Below are 15965 nucleotides of genomic sequence, written 5' to 3' on the forward strand. Positions count from 1 at the left end.
GTCAGGAATCAGGCTTAATGCATAAAAAGTTCCCAAAGTTAAAGTTACCTACTGTACATACAGGTCAGTCAGATTATGAAGACGCATTATTGTATGTTGACAGCATGGGGCTGTATACTGTACAGTGCATACGACCAGAAAACTGGCTAGAAGGGATACAGCAAGCGCTAAAATCTTACAAAATATTGTGTTTAGGGTTTGGGGGTAGAGTTAGGATAAAAACAGCGCTCATCCGGTGAGATTTCACAAGATTTCTCCGTTTACTGTATCCCTTCTAGCCACAACCTACGAAAACTCAACCAGATGCTTTACTATCACAATAAAAAATAATCCTTGAAAAGTATTTGGTAACTCAAAATATTTTCCGGCCATACAAGGCAACTTTTCGGAATACAATATCATAAGCTCTTTAAAGGGAATGTTGTAACTTGAAAATCTGGCATGTTGTTTTGCCAAAAGCATAATTTTTGGCCACCCAGATTTTGGGAAACACATTTTTGTGTTTAAAAACAGTGTCCTCTTGTTTCTGGAATTAAGGAAGGAAACAAAAGAGCAAAATCAATTGCAGCGTACACTCATTCACCCTCCTGTGACTACAAATAAATGTGACCCTGGACCACAAAACCAATCATAAGGGTCAATTATTTTTAAATTTATACATGATCTGAAAGCTGAATAAATAAGCTTTCCATTGATGTATGGAGGTTAGGTTAGGACAATATTTGGCGAAGATACTATTCGAAAATCTGAGGCTGCAAAATAATCAAAATATTGAGAAAGGTCTTTAAAGTTGTCCAAATGAAGTCCTTGCAACACATATTACTAATGATATATATATATATATATTTAAGGTAGAAAAAGTACAAATATCTTCATGGACCATGATCTGCACTTAATATCCTAAAGATTTTTGGCATACAAATAGATCGTTTTAAACCATAAATATGTATTTTTAACTATAGCTACTTATGACTTTCATGGTCCATTGTCACAAATAAACTTCATCTCGTGAATGTTTCAAAGTTGTTATTGAAAGAAAGTCAAGAAATCCTGCCCCAATTTGTGTTTGATGTGTCGCAAAAATAATCCAGATGCCTTCGCAGCACAAGTCGACTCATCTGACATCATCTGGGGCATCATGAATCAACACTGCAGATGCCCCAAAACGTGGCCTACACCAGCTTTCACATTCACGGTCAGATGTACTAACAATAAAATTAATGTGAGAATGTGCGTTCCTCCACGCCAACTTCATGTCTGGCGTACGTATTTCTCATGCCCTTTGTCCATTGGCGACTCTTAAGCCCGAGATACACTGCAGAAGTTTTGCACTCCGGTAGAGAATGAATTTTTAGGGACCATAATGATTTTTTGGCCCACCATGATGATTGGCATGTCAGCCGTTTCAGATTTCCAAGGGCTATACTCTTGGACATCTGTGCTGAGTTTGGTCCGAATTTGGAGAGAGAGACAGTGAGGAGACGCATTACCCGTTCCCTTACAGGTGCTTACAACAATTGGTTTCCTGGCAACTGGTTCTTTCCAAACTGGCAGACTGTTCTGGAATGAGCCAATCGTCTATGAGCTACGCAATGCCAGCTGTATGGGATGGGATCATCCATTTGTCTACCAGGTATATAACTTTCTATAGAATGCAGTTGACCAGCCAAACATTAAAACGCAATTTGCAGCGATAGATAGTTTCCCTAATGTAATCTGAGCGATCTACTGCACATATATTGCCATAAAGGCACCATCTGAAGAATAATTTGCATATGTGAATCGAAAAAATTTCCATTGAATAAATGTGTGTACTTTTGGTTCAGCTACATTGCATTCCATTCGAAAATTAAATGCAGGCTGGCAAACTTTATTTATATATTTATGCATTTGACAGACGCTTTTATACATTTTACCAACGTGTGTTCCCTGGGTTGGGTTGCAATGCTCAACCACTAAGCTATACAGGAGCATATGTATTAAAGTTAAGGAAATAACTTTGAAACAAGTTACCTTCCTGACAATCTAAGTCTCCCACATTAACGGATACTACTTAAGAGTGTCTCCCACAATAGAGGCAACTCTCTGATCAAAGGGGGTAAATTCATCAACCCCGTACCACCGCCTGTTCTGCCCTCACTTTGTTTGTGCGCAGCAGTTCTCCGCTTAACTTTCACCTTTATGTCGTCAGACCATGGCCCTGTCCCAAATGGCACACTCTGACCATGTGGACATCCTCAAAGTCCACACTTTGATGACATCATGTAGTGCAGACCTTAGGGACCCTTGACCCTAAGGCGCACCAGAGTCATATTTTGGTCCAGACTTGAGCGTCACGCCGGAAATAGGAAGAGAAGTTGCTCATCAGTGTGAACTCCTCTCATCCTTCTTCTGATTTATCAAATTGCTCTTTCGCAAGGACTTCTGGTATGGTAAAGTGTGTGAAGCCTGCAGCAGTGCAGACTGCATCAAGGGTGCAAAGGGGGGTGCTGATGAACTTGTAGACTAAGCAAGCATGCACAATTTAGGGCCATGAGACTGAAAGTCCAGATGAAATCCGCAATTTGGGACAACAGCCATTTCTTCTTGAGTTCATTAACGGTGCGACTCTTAGATCCCACCGTGTTGACGGTGTCATGGTCTTGCCTTCATGTCATAGTTTTTGCTCCTTGTGGCAGGATCATGACAGGCCCACATCTCTTGGTGGTAGCACATGGCCTTTTGTTTGGGGCTGTGTGCTTCCCTGTCTTGTCTCCTGACCATGCCCCCTCGTTTATTATTTTGCCATAGAAAACATTTGCAGGCCAAAGCAAGTTATATGCACATTAGGGGTGTGCTTTATTGGCTAAAAATGCAATCTTGATTTTGCTGATAACGATAAAAAATATTTTGCATCCTTAAAACTGTGTTTGTTAAAGTCTTATATTATTAATGATATTATTAATGGAAACAAATAATTTAAGCGAAATGTCTTTATTATTTAGCTTTCTATTATTATCAAGAAGCAAAATATGACATTAATCCGAACATCTGTGAATAATGACACTGAATTTTATAAGTGGTATTCACAGTGCAATCAAATGTGCACTTCTATGAGATCATGAAGCCCCTTAACTCATTCTCCGCCAGCATGTTTTTGTGATTTTTACAAAAGTTTCACAAAATGCCTTCCAGGAAAATTTTCTTCTAAAAATCTATAAAATACAAATATATCAAATTAAAAAACAAACCCTCTGCTTTCAAACAAACAAACAAACGAGAAAAAAACGTTTCACCCTATCTATATTTTTTTCTATGCTTATAAACTATTAAATGTGGGTATTTTTCTTTAAAAATATAATTTCTTTTAGCAAAAGCTGAAATAATTGCATTTTTGTGAGGGAATTTTGTTCAGAACTATTATCAAAACATACACAGAGTTTAAAATTAGTAAATAACGTTTTGGCTTCAGTTTATTTCATAAATTGGGTAAGTTTTTCAAAAAGCCAGCAGCTGGCATTACTTTTCTGTGCTGAAAGCCGGCGCTCAGCATTTTTTCGTCCCAGTTGTTAATTGCGGTATTGCAGATTAACATAAAAATTAGTCAGGAACATGTTTTTTAATGCAAATTTTTCTCTTAATTAATGAGATAACATGCAATGGCGGAGAAAGAGTTAAGTGTATGAGGATACAAATGCGTTACAGTGAATATTCTGAAAAAGGTTAACATGACCCAAAAATGTGATCTCCGCTCTCCATTTGTGTGTGTGTGTGTGTGTGTGTGTGTGTGTGTGTGTGTGTGTGTGTGTGTGTGTGTGTGTGTGTGTGTGTGTGTGTGTGGTTTTATTGACTGTTGCTCACTGAGGTTCTGTTACAAGTTAAAAAAAACCTGCACATCACAGTTTTTCTCCTAAACATACAACATATTCAAATTTGCTCACAATAAATAGCTGAATTACTTGTAAAGCATCAAATTGAGGGTAAACAGTTAAATTTAACCTAATAGCTGCATCTCTCTCTCTCTCTCCCTCTCTCTTTCACTGCCCACCTCCTTTGAGAACTTGTTTTGCCCCTCCTGCCTGTTCATAAAAGTGAAAAGCATGTTGCCTTAAGCCTTTAACCACACTTTTCTTTCTGTCTTCTCAATATTCGTTTTTCACTTCTCACTCGGAGAGATAAACAGAAGGTGGAGAGAGACACAGACACATAGAGTGAAAGAGAGAGAGAGAGAGAGAGAGAGAGGTGAGTGCTGCACATGTTTATTTCAAGAGTCTGCAAAATATTTGGTGTTGCTGTTAAACTGTTGATATTGATCTTGCAATGGTTAGCTGGAGCTAAAATGTGACAGGACTGCAATTTTGTCATGACAGTGTCATTTTTAATATGATAGAAAAGTAAGCAAAATGAAAATGAAATCAGTGCATTAAAGACGTTTTTAATATTGTCTGATGCTAGATGATGCAGTTTTATGCATTATCCATTATCTGGGATTAACCTTAGCTTGTATTGGAGGATATGGAAAACATAAAAATAAAATATTTTTGGTTAGGGGTATGTACATTTATAGTAAATATTTTTTGTTAAGCTCTCCCCTAAATGATTAAGGCTTATAAAAATAGCTTGGTCACTTTAACAACCATAGAGATTTCTGTAGTAAATATGTTTCTAGATATAATATAATTTTAATCAGTTAGACATTGATCTTTGTCTGTCTTTGTGCTATCACTGTGCTATTTTCAATACCGAAAATTGTTCAAAAATCGTTATTTGTAATATATAAAAATGTTTCTAATCATGCATTTTTTTTAAACAGAGAGCGGCTTTTTTCAAATGTGATCTTTATGAAATCACAATCAGAAATGACTACAAATGTCATTTGTTTAAATATATGGGGTCCTTTTGTAGTGTATTTAAGAAATTACACATATTGTTTTGAGACAACAAAACAAAAAGTGACATATAGTTGTTAACAATGTTTAGTTAAAACAAGTAAACAAATGTCTAAAGGGTTATGCCAGCAATGACTAAAATAGAGTTACATATATGAAAAGGCTTGAAAAATATGGAATTACAAATAAATGGGTGTATTTCAAAAATATCCAAATTTATGATAAGGTGCATCCATTCAAGGGAAAGCACTTTGGGTCTTTATTGCCTCTGCCACGCCCCTCCAGGTGAAGGCGAATGATGAATAATCACATGGCAACCTTCCCTCATTCAATATATGGCCAGTACATAGACAGAAAGGGATGCAGTGGGTGGTCACAACTATATTTTATGATAAACCCCCATCCTTATTAAGTATATTTAATAATAATAATAATAATAATAAACCAAAGTGACTGTCCAAATCTTTACAAATTATTTGACTTTGATATTGGATGAAGACTTCATATCCTGCCTCATACCACACCTGTTGCGCACAAGAGTCTTTACCGAGTCCGGCTCCAGGGGTTTGTATATTTTTTAGAGCCATTACCCCTCTACTTTCACTTTGATTTCCTGGCACGGGGCATTACTGAGGCCGAAGGGAAGCCTGTTATGTCTCCAAGGTTCAGAAGATCCATTCCTGAGGGTATACAGCCGGCTATGGATCTTCTTTCTTGTTTTCTCTCACTCCATCTCTGCTCCAGATGGATTTGGTTGTTGGGAGATTTTAGATCAAAGATAGAGTTTTTGTTTTTACTGTGAACCTGATATTGATCTCTAGACAAATGCTGCAACATAACTAGCATATGTCATAATTTCGGAGATCATATTGTTTGGAATAATGATTGTCATGTTGGTTTGGCTTGACGTTTGTTTGTTCTTTAAAGTAATCAAACTTTGCAGCCTGTGATGTTTTGAAATTCCTCAAGATCCACTTTTTTGAGGATTTTAGCCGTAGGTGTGCAGTATATATTTTTGTAATTGTTATAATTGTATTAAATTAAGATATATAAAAAACTTTTAGTAAACATCTCTTATTGACTTACATCTACAGAATGTGTATTAAAGGAAAACACCACCATTTTTCAATATTTTACTATGTTCTTACCTCAGCTTAGACAAATGAATACATGCCTATCTTTTTTCAATGCGTGCACTTAATCTTTGTACAGCGCATCATAAAAGAGTTAGCATTTAGCTTAGCCCCATTCATTTCTTAGGATCCAAACCCTTCCATGTTTTCCCTATTGAAAGACTGTTACATAAGTAGTTACATGAGTAAATATGGTGGCACAAAATAAAACTTGGTGATTTTTTAAGTAGATAAAAAATGAGAACTATATTGTATGGCGGAAGAACACATAGTTTGCAGCAACTCTACCTCAGGCGCAGCAATATTGTGCTCCAAACTAAGTGCTCTCCCACCATACAATATAGTTCTCATTTTTTATTCACTTAAAAAATCGGTGCCACCATACTTACTCGTGTAATTACTCATGTAATGAAAAAGTGGTGGCTTCTAAATTCATCCCTGTTTGGATCCTAAAGCCGAAAGTATACTAGGGACGTCCGCGTACGCGCGCCGTCCGCATGACGTCATTTTCGTCATCAAGAGGGTCCGCGGCCGGCCGCGCGGACCGTCCGCGTGCAGCCCAAAATTTGAGACCGCGCGGACAGTCCGCGTACAGTCCGCGTACAACAGCGCATGCGCGTGAAAATATTTAGACAGTGCACTCCACTATAAACAATTATACAAAGGAAATAGACAGCATTTGCACACACACTATGGTTTTTCTTCTTTAACTTTTACTTCTTCCAAGAACAGAAAGCTCTGGAGCATGTTTGTTTGATTCCTGATCTTTGTTGTCTTGTTGTTTGTTCTAAACTGTGTTTGCAATGGTGGATCAGTTACTTTTCTTCTCCTAACCTAATGTTTTAATGTACTGTAAATGTCCCCAAATCATTGCTGCCCTGACAGCCTGTTAGACTAATAATTTGAATTAGAAATCATTTGTATTGCGTATAGTGTCGAACGCGGCCATCCGCGTGTGGCCGCGGGGAGTATACTCGAAAGGCTGCGCGGACGCGTGCGCGCGCGAGCCGGACGCGGACGCGGAAAAAAAGTATACCGCGGCCTTAAGGAATGAATGGGGCTAGGCTAAATGCTAACACATTCACAACGCGCTGTACAAAGATTAAGTGTACGCATTGAAAAAAATAGGAATGTATTAATTTGTCTAATTTGAGGTAAGAACATAGTAAGATATTGAAAAATTTTAGTGTTTTCCTTTAACTCTTTCCCGGCCAATGTTTTTAGAAAAAGTTAGAGCACCAGCACTTTTTATTTTATTACTTTTTATTTTCACAAAAGTTTAATGCCTTCCAGAAAATGTTCTTCTTTTAATATATGAACATACAATATATCAAATGAAAGAAAAGACCCTTCTCTTTTTATCACCTCTCAAATAAAAATAGTTTATTTCAAAAACACCAAATTTAATTGCTAAGATAATTGCGTTTTTGTGAAGGACTTTTGATAGAGATCAGATTCAGAGCGATGATCAAAACATACACGGATTTTGAACTGTTTGCCCTAGGGGAATACTTCTGGCTTTTATAAGTTAAGTAAGAGCGCCACCTGGTGGATACAAGCGGTAATACGGATTGTCGGAAAAAATCGTCATTTGCAAGGAAACATTTTCTTGAGTTAACTCGTCAATGGCAAGGAAAGAGTTAATAATAGCTGATTGGCCTTCTTTCTTACATCGACTGGGCCTCTTTTTTAAATACATTCTTATTGTTATCAGTTTGGTCGTGAGGTTATTTGCAGGACAACAAAGTGATCTTAAATGCATTTTTTACATAAACCTTTTGTGTTTATAAAGGCAGTAAACAAGCAAAAGGGAATTTTCCACTGCAAGATGTGGTTTTGTTTGGTCTGTTTGTGGCCCTAGAGGCATTTAGATATGGCGCATCTCGGCCCGTTTCCACGTAACAACCTGATGCTGATCAGATCAACAACATTACATCCAGCTGCTTGTGTTAAAGACGCTGTGATCGCATTCATTATTCTGAACATTCCTGACTAAATTCATTCATTAAATATGAACTGCTTGACCTATGATGTTGCGTCTTTAGTTTGTCTACTTTTAGTCAATGTTTTACCTCCTTGATATTTTACCTTCATTTTTATCTAAATGGACATGCAGTCTTTTATAAACAGAAACAAGTCCTACAGGAAAGGGAAGGGAAGTCAAGCCTTGCTTGAGCTTTGGAAAATTTGTTCTGCACACATTTTTGTAAGACTTATTCATTTGGGAAAAATAGGTCATGCAGTCTGTGAAAACAGCTAAAGTCATGCTTTTTTATTTTTATTTGCCGTTTTCTACAAAACACAGGTAAAGATATCTTTAATACTGACTGAGTAAGACCACGTCAAAGATTGAAATCAAACTTTGATGCTTCTAATCTCATCATAAGATTGAGACTTTAACCTGGATTTCACAGAATGAATGCAGCTATTGTCCTGAACTATATCTGAATGGTTAAAAACTGTCTCTCCGTCGTAGACTACAGAATTACAGGTCTTCGCTAGCTCCGGTTTCTCATGTCAAATCAGAATCATACTGAAACAAAAATGCTCAAATGTGGCGGATCGAGGGTTTTCTGTTTAAAGAGAGGTTTGGCTGAAAGCTCCGATTTGGTTTCTAAGACGCCAGATATTTGCAAGGCTGACAAAGCTCAGGGCTAATCACAAATTTATGCATTATGTGTACTTTCCAAAAATGAGTGGAAAAGCCCTGTTACAGAGAAACAGAATAACCGAACGCAGTTTGATCATTACAGCTGTTAGCTTTAAAACTTAGTGAGCTGCTTCCTTAGGCAACCACTAAAGCTAATTCGAAATGTTTGACATTGTAATGTACGTCATTCTGGTCAATTTCTAATGCAGAAATGTCTGTATCTTAAGTGGAGAGGGACGATCCAATAATGCACTGGGTGAGGTTGGTGGGAAAAAATGCAAATGACCTAAAGGATGATACAGTGGAAATATCTTCAGTTGTGAGTCATGAGTTTTATTTAGTTAACATTGTTGGCAGTCTGTTCCTGCAATTTGTTGTGTTTTTAATGTTTAGTTATGTGGCTGGTGCGGTTGTCATAATGCGTTCCTGTAGTTCAATTGTTAGGCAATGCAAAGGTCAGAACAAGAAACATAAAATATACCTTGAATGCACTGCAAGTCACTTAGTGTCCGCCAAATGCGTAATGTGAAGGGCAGAAACTCCAGCTTATCACTTTTCTGTGGCTTTCTTTCTGTTAAATAGCAAAATAAAAAGCAAACAAATGTGTCATCACTCCTTAAATACAACCACTGATATACTGCAGCCAATTTAAAATGTATTTATACATATTAAAATATTTATACGTCATATGAAAGCTGAATAAATAAGCTTTCAATTGATGTATGGTTTGGCTGAGATACAACTATTAAAAAATTTTTAATATTGAGAAAATTTCCTTTAAAGGTGTCCAAATGAAGTCCTTGCAACACATTACTAATACTGTAATAAATAATTATTTGATATATTTACGGTAGGAAGTTTCCAAAATATCTTGAAACATGATGGCACTTAATATCATAATTATTTTTGGCATAAAAGAAAAATTTGACTTTGTATTGTTAGATATTGCTACAGATATACTGTACCCGTGCAACTATTGACTGGTTTAGTGGTCCAGGGTCACATTTGCTTTACTGTATGTCGAATAAATAATGCCTTAACGTGCTATTAAAATCGTTGTATCTTATGTACATTTTAGTTTGAGGATATATTTTTTTAGATCACATAGACTATAAAAATAGTAGATGATCCTGTAAAATATTTAAACATAAACTTAAAATAATTTTCCTGAGTTAACTTCTTGCTTCATTGCATCTCCTTGTTCTCCCACCACTTTTTAAAACGTGACACACATTTTGGTGGGATATAAGAGCTTTGTGGAAAGTATTATAGATGTGGGCTATACATTATGGACTTAAATTTAATTTAGGGTCAAATAGGTTCACCGTACTCTTTAAAGTCAAGCCGAGTTGATCTCAGCACAAAGATTGTAGAGGAATGCACAGAATTGTTGTGAGGACAATGTGAAGGCTAAAAAGCCACTCGTCTCTGAGCACGTGCAGAACTATGGGAATGTTAGCTTGGAATCTGACACAAACACTCATAAATGCACTAGCACACCCCTGACCCTGGCTCTTGTTTGTAGTGCTGTAAATTACTAGCATCGGTTTCCAGCTGGAACAAAACGTAGAAAGATATGGGAAAGAATTAGGGAGCTATTTAAGGTCAGTAGTGGTGCGAAAGTATGAATATTGAAATAACAGAGTTTTTTTTTTCAAAGGAAGAGCCATTTGTTAAAGATAAATAAGGGTCTCTGCTCTCTCTTATTATAATTTATATACTGCCAAACACTTGTGGACAAAAAAAAAACATATGCTTACAGGTACATGACAATCTGCCATTCTGTTTGAAGGAGAGAAAGCATACAGTATATGAGAGAGAGAGAGAGAGCGAGCGAGAGAGCTGTGTGCTGGCTCATACTCCGTTCTGTCAGCTGATTTTACATTCGGCTGTCCTCAGGAATAACTTCATGCTCCATCTCAGCATATACACGAGTAAAAATTATAAGTGCACATGTACAACCTTCCCACACAGACTTTCCCACTCATTCCTTCATCTCTCAAATAAGTCATAGAAAGATTTAACTCTTGTGTTATTCAATAAGAACAATACTGTAAGTGTCGCTTTTGAGGTTGTGTGAGTGTTTATTTAACTATAGTGGAGACTGATTTGTTAAGCTTGCATACAGGTTGGTCACTGTAGCTCAGTGGTCTTCACAATTTTTATGAGATTCACACTGATAGGACAAAGTCAATAGGAGAGACACTTTTACCACTAAGTATCATCCAGTCATAAATAACATGTCTGCTTATGAATCATGCCTGAACATACAATATACAATGCAATAAATACAAAGACGGGGCGGGGGGGGGCATTTTTTATTATTTACCAGTCAAATTTGTAACTGAGATAATATTATATATATATTTGCTACCCAGTCTCACAAGGTTTCATGATTGTCACGTAAATTTTTGATAATTTTTTTGTGATATTATCACGAATTTCCGTGATTGTATAACAAATTCCTGTTTTGTATTGGTTACTCAATGGTTTGAAAATAGAAAAAAACAATTGTCGCTTCGGTTTAGGGTTAGATTTGGTGCTTGCAATATAATGTCACTTTATACATTGGTTTATACTATTTTTTCGGATTCATTTTTTTTTATATATGTCGCCTGGCATTAGTATTAGAGTTGGGTTTGGTTAAGGATATCATTTTATATAAATCTAACCCTAAACCAAAGCAACAATGGTAAGAAAATAGGACAAAACAGTTGAGTAACCAATGCTTGATAATCACACGAAAACAGGAATTCGTTATACGATCACGAAAAAACGTGGATATCCGTGATAATATCACGAAAAAATAATAAAAAATGTATATGACTATAAAACGAAATTTCGTGAGACTGGGCTCATATTTGTAACAGAATTCCCTTTACTCTTTCCCCGCCATTGACAAGTTAGAGAAAACATTTCGCTGCCAATGAAGAGTTCCATGACTAGTTTTTACGGTAATCTATAATTCCGATATTATCCAGTAAGTGGCGCTTTTACCCAATTTATAAAAAAACTGAAGCATCAACTAATTCAACAACTCCGTGTATGTTTTGACCATCGTTCTGAATCTGATTTTTAACAAAATTCCTTTACAAAAATGCAATTATTTCAGCTTTTTGCTCATGATTTGGTATTTTTAAAGAAACCTACCCATATTTAAGAGGTTAAAAAGACAGATCAAAGGAAGATAGCATTAATTTTTTTTTTAAAGCAGGGTCTGTTCTTTTATTTGATATATTTGTAGGTTTATATATTTATCGAAAACAATTCTGGAAGGCATTTTGGGAAACTTTTGTGAAAATCACAAATGCTAGCGGACAACTTAAAAAAAAAATGCTGGTGAGGTGTAAAGCTAAGCATTGTTAACAAGTGTAATGTCCTCTGTCCCAACCACTAGGGGGCCCTCTTGCTCTTAGAGCCCATCCACAAGTACAAATTTAGCTGTACACTGTAAAAAAATTCCGTAGAAATTACAATGTTATTGCAGCTGGGTTGCCGGTAATTTACCGTAGATTTACATTTATGTTATTTACTGGCAAGAGTTTGTTCAAAGTTAAATACATTTTAAATATTAACAAGTCTTTATCTTTACAGAATAAAACTATACAATAACAGCCTCATGCAAAGCATTCTGGGAACCAGAAATCATCATCAACCTTTTTCTGTTTTTTGCTTCAGATTTTCTTTCCCAGAATGTTTTGCTTGATGCTGTTTTTTTAGTTTTACTCTGTAAAGACAAAGACTTGTAAATGTTTAATGTTCATTTAACTTTGAACAAACTCTTGCCAGTAAATAACATAAATGTAAATCTACGGTAAATTACCGGCAACCCAGCTGCAATTTCTACGGAATTTTTTTACAGTGTATACGTAAAAATTTTGTAGCATGTCTGTGTTTTGTCCAGACGGTTCCAGCAATTTGGGCGCCTGAAACCGGGTCCCAAGATGAATGAATCTAAACACAAAACCCTTGCAGTTTCGTGTCTTTAGGCAATCTGTATATTTTGTGATACGGTGATGTCATCACCCCACAGTACCTTACGGTAGTGATTGGAGAAACAAAGCTTTTCAAGGCTTCGAATCAATTGAACCAATTGCTTCGCATATTGATTCAGTTTTTCGAAGCGTTCGAAAGACCACACACGCTGGTGACATCTGCTGGTCAAAATAGTGTAAACGCAACAAAATCTTTCCAAACATTTTACACTTTTTACATAATAATAGCAAGATTGTTCTAAAAATATGTTTTTAAGAAAAATAAAGTATTTAATTTAATAAAGACATTATTAAAAGTGTATTCTGTGTTTTTAGTTTTTTTATGGCAAACACATCATTAAAATGAACTCTCTTTTTAATTCTGCACATTTTGGTCATTAAATCTGTCTATAAACAAAAAGTAGACAAATTGGTAGTGTAATTAGTCAGGATGAAAAGTTTTATAAACTTTTATAATAAATCTGACCCGAGTACACCTACACTAGTCATTTGTGATCAACTCCCCCTAGTGGTGAATCCTTGGGTTTTCGAAACAGTTATGACGTAATGAAGCCTCGTTTGCTAAAATCACGTGACTTTGGCCAGTTTGAAACAAGCTGCGAACCAATGATTCGAAACAAAAGATTCGTAAATGTTTCGAAGCCTCATGAAGCAGTGCTTCGAAATCGGCCATCACTACCTCACGGTACTTTGATGTCATATGACAAGCGCTCTGTGCAAGCGCTGCATGGTGTTGAACACGCTTATCAACATCTTGATATAATGGGTATGGTGTTTTTAAAATAGCCAACATTATCTTGTCAATTAAGAGAAAACATTTCTTTGCCAATGACGCTTCACTGACGAGTTTTTACGGTAATCTGTAATTCCGCTACTATCCACTAGATGCTGCTCTTACCCAATTTATAAAAAACTGAAGCAAAACGAATTCAACAACAGTCTAAGTTCTACATATTCTTTGATTTTCGCTCTGAATCTGATCTCTAACAAAATTCCTTTACAAAAATGCAATTATTTCAGCTTTTTGCTCAAAATGTGGTATTTTTGAAGAAACCTACACATATTTGAGAGGTTATGCGAACAAATGAACAATACGAAAAAGTGAACAAATGAAGATAGGATGAAAAGTTTTTTTTTGTTTTGAAAGCACAAGGTCTGTTCTTTTTATTTGTATGTTTATTTGTAACTTTTTTTTAAAAAAGGCTGGCGAGGAATGAGTTAATGGGTAAAATGTCTATTTTATGTCTAACACATAGAGAGAAAGGTTTGTATTGGCTGGTATGACAGGAACAGAGAATCATGTTCCATGCATGTGCCTGTGTTTTTTGGCGCCTGCTGCTGTTGGCACCTCATTATCACCATTTTGCAGACTTTAAAACACAGTAAAGTTTTTTAAATTGCCCACATCTGAAACAGTAGCCACAAAATACTAACTATGAATCCTTTCCCAGCATTTTACAAAATACGCCCACCCCAAGCTGACCTCTTTTCCTTTAAAACTGACTTGTCTAAAGACTTAGACATGTATTTCAGTTAAAGATTATATGGAAGATAAAAGATTGGCTAAAACATCAAATGAATCTCCATTATGGTACAGAACTTACTGTTTTGTGTCATATTGTAGATCTGGTTCATGTTTTGCTAATATTTTATCTGCCATATAAATACAAATGTCTACCTAATCTTTAACTCTGTTTCATATTTCCTTTCTCTTAGTTATACATCTGTATACAATCATTTACATCTTTTAGGTATTTGTAATGAAAATTGCAACAAGAATTAAAAACAGATTGACTGAAATTTTGCAGACTGGGTCACTTGGCATTTTGTGGATGCTTTTAATTTGAGTGATTTTTGAAGTAACCATCAAATTATTTGTAAATAAAGGTTTTAACATATTATTACTGAGTTTTGTATATGTATTTGCATAACTAGCTGAATGTATATTCTGTATAGAAATTTAATTTACTTCAATGAGCAAGATTTTGTTTATTTCCATTACTGTACCAGATCTGGTAAAACATAATTATTAAATTCCCCCAAATTCCCAGGATTTTCATGATAGTGTAAGAAGTACTGAGTTCAGATCCCAGACAAGCCCCCACTTTATGTCTCGTCTATAATCTTTGGTGTGTGTTGTCTGTATCTGAGGCCGAGCATACCTTCTTATCATGCCGCACACAAATCAATTATATTGTGAATGCCCACCATGTTATTTTTTAAGATCCACTTGTGTATTACAAATTGAAGTTAAACATCTGAAAGCAGTCAGAAAGTCTGAAGTAGGAATGGAAATTTGATTATTTTAGAAAAAATGTCAGGTCAATAACAGAGCTGTGGCATGAAACCAAGCAGACAAATCTTGCGGTTGTAAATTTTGGCAAATTTTTGAAAGACCAGAGCAAAACATTGGTTCTTGTTTTTCGGCAGTGGACGTGCAGGCTTGCTGTTGTTTCTGAAGGTTTTGACCCTTGTCTATTAACAGTCTTATAAACTCCTGAAAGCTGTTCTATAGATTCTTCCGACATCTAATATGGGCTGGAGGAACAAAGCGAGAAGCTTATTTCGACCTTGTGAATTTGATAAATAAGCACTGAGAATGCAGTTTGGACAAATCTTAGTGTTTGGATTTATAATGAACCAAAGACTTGGCCAGCTTTTGTGAGCCATGTTTTCCCATGACCTCTCCTGAACAGCATTCTTTCTTGATGTTTATTTAGTGTGGGTATTATGGACGCATATGAGAGCAATTAATTCTGTATCTTTAAAAAAAAATAGACATAGCCAGCAACAAATGAGAAATCTTGCCAAAATATTTGCCCGTTTTTATTTACAAGACTTGAGTGCTGGGTCAGAAGATCTTAAAGTCACAATAAAATTAAAATTCAATGTTTTTTTCAATATTGTGTTTTTTTTTACAAATAACTTATCTTTGAGCTTCATTATTTTTTTAAAGGGCACCTATTTCATTGCTAAAAACAAAGTTTTTTGTGTATTTGGTATAATACGAACGCATGGTCCCATTATTTTCCACATACAATACATTATTGTAGCTCCAGATATCCCTGCCTTTCTCAAACGCTTTGATTTTGTACAAAACACATAGATCTGAATCAATCTGTGTCCTTGATTGGCCAGCTAATTTGCATGTTGTGATTGGCCTGAATACCTCTGACATCAGCCGGAAATGTGACGCTCCTTACCATTTTTAAAAGATTCGGTTACAATGCAATGCTGACAGGAGTTAACTTACAGACTATGAGTCCGAAGCGGGATGAATTATGATAAAAATCGATGTGTTCACGTCAACCGGCCCAGA

General features: G+C 35.9%; 1 protein-coding gene across 2 annotated transcripts in view; it reads left to right on the forward strand.

The window, feature by feature from the left end:
• Positions 1–15965, forward strand: part of col8a1b (collagen, type VIII, alpha 1b) — a 44751-nt gene that overhangs the window by 19159 nt on the left and 9627 nt on the right. The window contains exon 1 of one of the 2 annotated variants that reach the window (XM_065259681.2): positions 4071–4221. The exons of the other annotated variant lie outside the window; for it this stretch is intronic. The gene's annotated coding sequence lies outside the window, so the exon portion shown is untranslated. Of the gene's footprint in view, positions 1–4070; positions 4222–15965 lie in introns of those variants that run through there. 2 annotated transcript variants of the gene reach the window in all.

This window comes from Paramisgurnus dabryanus, chromosome 24, assembly GCF_030506205.2.
Source record: "Paramisgurnus dabryanus chromosome 24, PD_genome_1.1, whole genome shotgun sequence".
NCBI classification, from domain to species: domain Eukaryota; kingdom Metazoa; phylum Chordata; class Actinopteri; order Cypriniformes; family Cobitidae; genus Paramisgurnus; species Paramisgurnus dabryanus.